At 30.6% G+C, this 9,588-nt stretch overlaps 1 long non-coding RNA gene across 1 annotated transcript; it reads left to right on the top strand.

Annotated features, from left to right (window-relative positions):
• Positions 1-1,784: 1,784 nt before the first annotated feature.
• LOC123662631 lies at positions 1,785-4,554 on the top strand. Its single transcript, XR_006744529.1, has 7 exons — positions 1,785-2,190; positions 2,276-2,493; positions 2,588-2,795; positions 2,975-3,432; positions 3,641-3,900; positions 4,057-4,218; positions 4,372-4,554. It is a non-coding gene; the product is annotated as an uncharacterized LOC123662631 (long non-coding RNA).
• The last annotated feature ends 5,034 nt before the right edge of the window (positions 4,555-9,588 follow it).

Here is a 9,588-nt window from a genome sequence, read left to right as displayed (position 1 = left end):
AAGTATGGTAAGGCATACTGGATCAGGACCAGGTCCGGTCCAGACAAGGATAGACTGATATAAAATATAACCAAGTATGGTAAGGCATACTGCATCAGGATCAGGTCCGGTCCAGACAAGGGTAGCCTGATGTAAAATATAACCAAGTATGGTAAGGCATACTGCATCAGGACCAGGTCTAGATCAAATAAGAACAGCCTAGGTAGTAAAGAATATAGCCACTCCCTCTCTTCCCGAGGGTGTCGTAAGAGGCGACTAAGGGATAACGCAGTTCCACTACCACCTTGGAACTTAAGAAGCCGACCGATGGCGAGATAACCATCTAACCGCTGGCTTTGAAACACACAGGCCGAAGATGGGCAGCAGCGTCTTAGATGCGACAAAGCCAGCCCTGCGGTCACCAACCTGCCTGCCCAGGCAACACACACGAGTTTACGCCATTTTTGACGTGAACTTATGGATGCCTATGTCCAGCAGTGGATCTGTGTTCGGCTGAAATGATGATGATGATTTAAGTTGTATTTGCATCAAATCAGATTAATCTAGTGTGAATTTTTTTCAACTGAACTCAGCTAGCATAAATTTTATTTGTAACAATGGAATAAATAACAATTTAATTCAATTCAAGATATTTTTGACCAAAAATTTTAATGAATCTAATCGTTTAATATTATTAGTCTAGTAAATACCATATAGCTGAGTACATAATAATAACTATTATAATCGTAATCTTCTACCCGCTTATATTTATATATTTAAGTATATCTAAATTTATTATATTTTTATATAAGTATTTATTATATTACTAGCTGGGCCCGCAACTTCGACGGCGTGGGATTTAAAAAAAAAATTGTTCAATTCGTAGTTATTCGTATTAAGTAGCCTAAGTTACTCCTTGTTACATCAACTATCTGCCAATGAAAGTCCCGTCAAAATCTGTCCAGCCGTTTCAGAGATTAGATAATACCAAATTCGATTTTAAATAATAATCAGAAGAAATTTCCATCGATTTAATGAAATATTTTTAGATTAAAAATATTAATTATTTATTCGTTTATTACTTGTTTTGTTACTTTAAACCAATAATTTTACTTGTTTCATTTGCATACCCAATTTCGTACCTAATTTGTTAACTCAGAATACAAAAAAAAACTGTGTGTTTGTTCTGTAATCTAAATTTGTTAGATAAATAAGTAGGTAGGTATGTGATTTTCCAAGTATTTTTGCTCCATAACTCTTGATATAAACCCTGCCTGATTAGCCTGATTAGACCTAGCTACATATATACTAATCTGTTATTTTGACTTTATTAAATTTCACTAACGCGTGCATAGTTAAATTTTAAGATAGCCGTCAAAAAATAAATAAATCAATGAACAGAGTTATTTTTCTTTACTCTTGATTTGAAATTCAATTCCAAGATTTCGACTTAATTAGATACTATTTTTATTTCCGTTTTTCATTAAATTTATAGAAACAATAATTACCTACATGACGTAAAGTTATTTTTATCATAATTATGATCGATTTATTCATTTATTGTATTACAAGCACAATTTGATAGTCTGTAGTTGTTAATTTGTTATTCATAGGTCACTTCAGCACCAGTCAATTGAGTATATTATATATAAAAAACTGCCTTTAATTTCTATTAAATAACATGAATATAATAACGAATATAACATAATATAATCTTGCATTGAATTATATACAATAAATAAAACTTAACGAAAATATTAATATAAATACAACATAATAAGGAACGAAATATAAGCAACAGCGTGTGACGTCACGAAGGAACATGTCGGATCTTGTTCACAGTGTTCTTCGTTAAGACGCACATCACTCACATCAGTGTTTCAGTGTATTAATCTTTGAAGTGATAAAGAATTTTGTGTCATAAAAAAGCGTTTCTTGAAAGTATAATTATATTTTTATATAACTTAAAAGTTATTTGTCGATTAGCATATTAATGTAAATAATATCAAGATTAAATAAGTTCAATACAAAAACTGAACCATATTAATATTGTGTTAAACAAAAAAAAAGTGTACTATAAACTTCTCTCTAGACGTTTGTATCGGTGTGTATTGTGTACATAATACGAACTTGTGGACTAATTTAGCTAGATAAAAATTTGTGTTGTGTGTAAAGCTTCGTTTTTATGTTTAATTACGTAAAACATTTAAGGTTAGTAAAAATCATTGAAAAAATACATTACAATTCTTTACTATTTTTAAAATAATTTTATATTTCAATAATCTGTTTTTTTCAGATGGTTTTTTTTATGCATTAGTTTTATTTTTAAATGATTCATCCAATAAAGAAATTGATATATTGAATATCGTGGTACCGGATGTAAATAGCCTGAATCATTGTTAAAAAGTACTAAGTATTGTAAATTATTACAAACGATAGTTAAAGAGAAGAAAGATAAAAATAAGAAGAAAGATAAATAAAAAGAAAGATAAGTTCAAATAAGTGGCACAGCAGGTAAACTATTATTTAAATTATAGATTTTTAAGAATTGCTATTTCATTGTCATAATAATAAGAAAGTAATTCACAATTACAATTAATATTATCAGAAACAATGGAAGAGGCAGAGGAAAAATTAATAAGATTAAAAAGAACCCCTATTCTTCTCTACCAATAATGAGTATTCTGCTAAAGCAAAAGCGGCTGCTGTTGAAAAAAGTTTCAAATTAAAAACATTAGCAAAGGATTGATTCAAAATAGATAATATATTTAGCCAAATAGCTTTAGAGTTAACTGACGAATCCACTGAAATTGCAGGTAATATTTATTATTTAAAATGTAAATATTGTTGATTAATTTCTAATAATTTTTTTACGGTTTTTTTTTTACAAGGGATATATATTAATTGATATAAATTTATTTTTAATCGTTAATTTTTATACTATCAATTAAGTTATAATACTGAAATTTTATTTCAAATTTTTTCATTCCACTAGAACCTAAGAAATAGAAGCCAAAAAAATGTAACCAAAAAATTGTGAAGAAACAAGCCTAAAAACATAATCTAGAATGGTCATCTACATCAATAGCGTCTTCGATATCTTCATCACCACTGTCATCGTTATGTAAACCTATGAAAATAAATAATGAAACTAAAAAAACGAATTAATGACAGTACTAACTACATTGTTGGCTCAAAAGGAAAAAAAATTAGTTCATAATCTACACCATGCCACCTTGATCATCTTCATCATCAACTAAAAGTAGAAAAATAAGAAAAATCAATTCGAGTTTGAAGGACATAAATATGCTTATGGAAATAGCACATGAAGACAGTATTATCAGCAACAATTGCTGATAATCCCTTTTCATCATCATCATAAATCTGAAACAGAAGCTGAAATGAATATATTAGCAGCTAGATCATCATCAACAAAAAATACTGTATCCAGTGGTAAGAAAAAAATATATATTGTTTTTAATTTATTAGGATATCTATACTTATTATAATTATTTACAAAATCATAATAAAGATTCCATTCTGAAATTGTGGAGTGTTGTAATCGTGATAATATTTATCTCTCAATATTTTGAAACAATTTGAAATTTAAATCATTGTGTTAGTTAAAAAAAAAAAGTAATATATAATTTATTTTCAACAGATTCTTTGCTGGAATGTATCAAACATAATAACAGTCTATCAAAACAATTAGCGAATTTAAAAGTCCATATCTGCTGACGTTCCCAAATCCTATCTGAAATAAAAAAATAACAGTACTCAGCTGTTAGATTTCAGTTTATTAACAGATCCTGAAGGAAATCCAGTGGTCCAAAAATTAGAATTTCCGCTATCAACAATGGAAGATATTATTTTGATAAATTCAATGAAAAATTAAAAGGCCAAAAATATAAAAATAAAATGGTAAGTTTTTAATAAACTATATTCTTATATACAAATATATGAAAGATCTAATATAGTTGCTCTATCTGACAATATTGAAATTGACATATTTGATAAAATGCTAATCATAATAATTAATTAATCATACAAATAATTATAATAAATTTTCTTTTCCAGAATAAACATATATACTTTTCTCTTGATGGAAAAAATACTTTTACCCATAATATGGGAAATATTACTCGTGTTTATATAACAAGAGATGTCATAATTATGTAGAAGTTAAAGCAACTTCAAAAAAAAGTTTTCAAAGATACGACTTTTTCACTTCTATAAAAAGTATGTTAATCATTATATAGTGCAGGATTACTATCATTGATACCTAATTAATTATTTCTTAATTATATGTTATTATTTTATACCTAATAATAATTATTTTTTACTATTACTAATTTAATTACGTACATGATTAATTTAAATTTTGTATTTAAGCTGCAGTAAGACAGAAATTCGAAAAGAATCAAGAAAGTATTTTCGATAATAAATTCCCTCAAGCATTGTCTGCAGTATTGAATAATGCTAATATATTAATAAAGATTGGGATGGGTACAGGGTATTCAGGATCAAAAAACTACCATCTAATGAAGATAAATAAAAACAACTAATCGCTTTTAATTTATTTACTTTTTTAAAATCTTTTTTTTTTTTGCCAAGCAAACAAAAAGAAAAATTAATTCATAATATTTAATAACAATCATTATTATTATTAACTTTAACATAAAAATAATTGATATTTAAAGTAAAAACAAAAATAAATAATACATTTGAAAAAAATAAATGGAAACAAATATGTTTTTTTTTTCAATCGGATAAGTTTTATTTCTGTTTAAGTGCACAATAAAGTGTATTGTTATGTTATGTTAAGTTAAATATATATATAATATGTTATTTTAAATATACATAGTATGTTAAGTAACATAATATATTTCTTTTTTTTTTCTGACGTGACGTCTAATAAATCGATTAACGCCGGCTTCGTTACGCTCATATGTATGCTTGTGCCGCATCTATCTGATCGGCCTATGCATCCGAGGAGATGTTTTGTTACGACGGTTTGCAGACAACCAAGTTTTTTAATAAACAATTTTGTCAAGACTGTACATTCGTGTTTTATTTAAAAGGACCGCTCTGGGCATACTCGATTTGGATCAAGCAACCAAGGACCGGACCGTGCATGCCTGATCAGGACTAGATAAGGCATGTAACGCAAATGATGTATCTGGACCTGACCAGGGAAACCTGATCAGGTCCAGATCAGGTATGACCTGAGATCAGGAAAACCTGATCAGGTCCAGATCAGGTTTTCCTGATCAGGTCCAGATACATCATCTGCGTTACATGCCTTATCTAGTCCTGATCAGGCATGCACGGTCCGGTCGGTAAAAATTTCTACTCGGGCCTCTTATAACTTTTGAACGGCTTGACCGATCGAAACGAGACTCGTGGCATTCGAAAGGGTTCCACTCAACTTAGACTTAATTAAGTAGTATAGTTACAAAACAGCATAGTAAATTTACTAAACATTTTTATGATCAATTATTGATTAAAATTACAAAATTGTATAGTAAAATTACTAATCAAATTTTCTGTAACTGCTTGGCAAATTTCCAAAAATATTTTGTAATTTTATCAAACCCAATTCAAATGAATTGGTTGGTGTAGTTACGAAACTGCGTAGTAAATTTACTAAACATTTTTATGATCAATTATTGAATAAAATTACAAAACAGCATAGTAAATTTACTAAGCATTTTCATGATACATTCTTGAGTAAAATTACAAAACTGTATGATAAAATTACTATTTAAATCTTCTGGAACTGCTTGGTAAATTTCCAAAAACATTTTGTAATTTTCTCAAATTGAGTTGAAGCATTCTGTTTAGTAAATTTACTAAATTGTTTTGCGTTAAAACTTCCCACACATTTTTAGTAAGTTTACCAAAGAAATTTTTAACAGTGTAAGGCTGTTTCGTCACTGAGCCCCAATACGCGAATCACGAGCGTAGAGGCGTGCATGCGTAAGGGGTTGAAAACACTCACAGAACGTAAATGTGTACGAACAAGTGGGATCCCCTTTTTGATACTATAAAATACTACAAACAACATTGATTAATTATTTAGATAAGCATTATGTGAGCGTAGTTATCAAAGTTCTGAACTCCAAAGGAGTTTTCTTAGGAGACAACAGATGTTTATACCTTAGCACATATTTGCAGAAGTTTTCTTGTCTTGGTATAAGGGTTTTAAGCACGAATAAAGGATAATCTTTCTTTGACAGAATTCTGCTTTTGATTCCTGCAACAAATTATACGAGCCAGAAGCGTTAAACTCAGGTGTAGCGAAAGACACACCTAATCAACGTCAGTCTGCGAGTATGAAGTAGTGGAATCTTTTTTTTTTTTTTTTGATACGCCAAGATACTACAAAATACTACAAATACCACTTGTATAATATTTAGCTAAACATTACGTCGGCGTAATTATCAAAGCTTATAACGTAATACTAAAAGTTACGTAATGTTTAACCGCCTCGGTGCATCTTCTAAGTAGACTAAAATGTTTGTTGTAGTTATGAGGAACACGAGTTGTATGTAAAGTTTGCGACTTAATTTCTTATCTAAACCGATTCCCAAAAAAGTGTGTGTACTTATGTACGCACGTAAGAAGTTATACTTAGCTAGCTAGCTTCGGGTTGCTAACTTCTTCTTAGTTGACTTTTAATTAAGATCCGACAAGTACTTTTTAACCGAGTTCAAAAACGGAGGAGGTTACTCAATTCGACCATATACATATTATATATGTGTGTGTATATGCCTTGCATATAATGCCTTGCATAATCTTAAAAGTATGTACTGTTCATCAGAGGTGAATCATTGACTCCACGTACAGATTCAATCAATTAGTTTCGTAAAAATCGTGATCGAGACTTGTTGTAAAAATACTGTAGCCAAAGGGCATCACTTTGCTGACGAACGGTACTGTACAGTACCGTTCTTTTAGACCGATATAAAAAATTGAAGAATAAGTTGGATCTAATTAATTTATCACGCTTTACGCATTAAATATCTCACGCTTAAAACTCAAGTACATCTAAGAGAAATGCGTGTAATCTTTACTGTTAAAATCTCGTCGTCATCAAGTCTTTATCTGTTATCTATATCTATTTTATCTGTATAAGTAAAAATGAATTGCTGATATATACGTACGTGTTTAAATTTCGAACGAATGCACCAAATAGAAGAATTTTTTTTTTATGTAACTTGATCGGTAAACAAGCGTACGGCTCACCTGATGGTAAGCGATTACCGCAGCTTATAGACGCTTGCAACACAGAAGCATCGCAAGCGCGTTGCCGACCAGGAGCTCTGGTCACCCTACTCACCAACAGGACACAACATTGCTTGAAAACGGTATTATTTAGGTGTGGTCTTCTGTAATGTAGAGGCACTTCCCCAGTCGATTTGCCAATACCGTTTATGACTGGTATGTCTCTATTGAAATAAATATCTATAAAAATAAAAATTAATCCATAAAACAGAATACTTAGTTTTTTTTTCTCTTTTTATACCTTCGATTCTCACACTCAGTCACATTAAGTCTAAGTATTTATTATTATTAAGTCTATGCCCTTTCAAAAAGGGTGTGTATGCAATTCACACACGGCAGAAGTGAAACTTCCGAAAAGTAGCTTACGAAAGATTGTTTCACCAAAAATACATACATATAAAGTACTATGTAATGTATTCGATCTGGTTCTCTCCTATACATTTATGTGTTTATTTCTTTACCATGACGTATATTCGTGTTATCTAGTTCCTAATCACAACGATTCTAAGCCAGTTTCATTTCAAAACATGTTAGACGAATATTGACGTCTGTTACCTGTAATGTAGGTCACCTTAGGAACAGACGACCGTGTGTGAAAACAATATTCATAATCATTTAAAAATAAATGAATTATGTAATTATTATTAGAAATACATTTCTAATAGAATCATTGTTTATTTAATTGTGATGTAAACAAAACAAACAAATATGTGATACAGTGAACACTGACCTATCAGTGTGGGGTCAACGCGCCCTTATCAACAGAGGTCCATGAGCTTACGTGCATTGTATAATTAAAATAATGAGTTTTCTTTTTTCGGTCTTTGAGGTGAATGTTTACTTAACAATGTTGTGGCTTGTTTTATGGTAGGTGAATGTAACCGATTTTAGAAATTGTTAAAAGGGATGGTTAGTTTTATAGTTTTGCGGGATCAATATAAATAGTTGTTAATAATTGTAGAAAAATTAGAGTCATCCCTTATTGTCTATCTATAATATATGTATTGGTGATAAATTAGAAAACATATATTGGAATGTCGCTCTAATGCAGCGGTGCGTGTAAGCGTCTAAAACACCGGCGGTTTGCGGGTTTGATTCCCGCTCGAGTTTAGTATTTGTAGTTGTAAAAATGAACTTGGGGAGGCCTATGTCCAGCAGTGGACTCGACCACGATTTTCGAGGGTTTCCATTGATTTCTCTGGGATACCATAATCAGATCCTGGTTTCCTTATCATGGTACCACACTTGGAATATCTCCTTTCCAACAAAAAAAATTATCAAAATGGGTGTTATCATGTGGAAGTTATCCCCGAACATACATTAAATATATATATAAGAGTATAATATATATATACGGTAGAATTGACCTTTTTTGAAGACGGTTAAAAATACACGAAGACATTACATATTCAGTAACAGGATTTTTAAAATTCTACAATTATATTGTAATACTAGCCGACCCGCTCCCACTTCGTTGGGCGTTAATTATTTTTGATGCAAATATATAGTAAGGTTTTCGTCTCGCTCGCATGTCTCCGACTTGATTTATATATACTATTATTTTCACTGATTTTTTTGTTCAATAACAATAAAATATAGTCTATATCACTCGCGAACAGTCGCTTTCTGTTAGTGAAAGAATTTTCGTGATCGGATCAGTATTTGCGAAGATTACTCCCTACAAACAAAGTTAGAAACTTTACCTCTTTATAATATTATTAGTATAGATGAACTAATATTATAAAATGAAAAATTTGTTAGTATGCTTATTTAAACGCGCTCAGGAACTACTGGCACGAATTGAAAAATTCATTCTGTGTTCAATAGCCTGAGGTTAGGCTACAGCAGGAAATTTCCTGCTCAAAATATGGAGCAGCCCGACTGGGGTAGTACCTCGATCTTACAGAAGATCACAGCAAAATAATACTGCTTTCAAGCAGTATTGTGTTCCTGTTGGTGAGTAAGGTGACCAGAGCTCCTGGGAGGAATTTGGGTGTAGGGTCGATGACACGCTTGCAATGCTTCTGGTGTTGCAGGCGTCTATAAGCTACGGTAATCGCATACCATCAAGTGAGCCGTACACTTGTTTACCGACCTAGTTATATATAAAAAAATCTTGTTAACAAAAAATTAGTAAAAATATATATTTTTGAGCTTGAAAACTTTATACATTTTTATACGTAATTAACAAACGCTAATAATCTGAAATTTATACTAAAAACATAAAAACTATTCAAAATGTTGTACTTGATTTCCTTTTAGCTTATTAACAAATAATATTCTGAAAATAAAACTAGGAATTTCCAGCACATTTATAACGAA

The sequence above is a fragment of the Melitaea cinxia genome, chromosome 19 (assembly GCF_905220565.1).
Source record: "Melitaea cinxia chromosome 19, ilMelCinx1.1, whole genome shotgun sequence".
NCBI lineage: Eukaryota > Metazoa > Arthropoda > Insecta > Lepidoptera > Nymphalidae > Melitaea > Melitaea cinxia.
The sequence above is the reverse complement of the archived record's forward strand: the minus strand, read 5'-3'. Positions and strand labels throughout refer to the sequence as shown.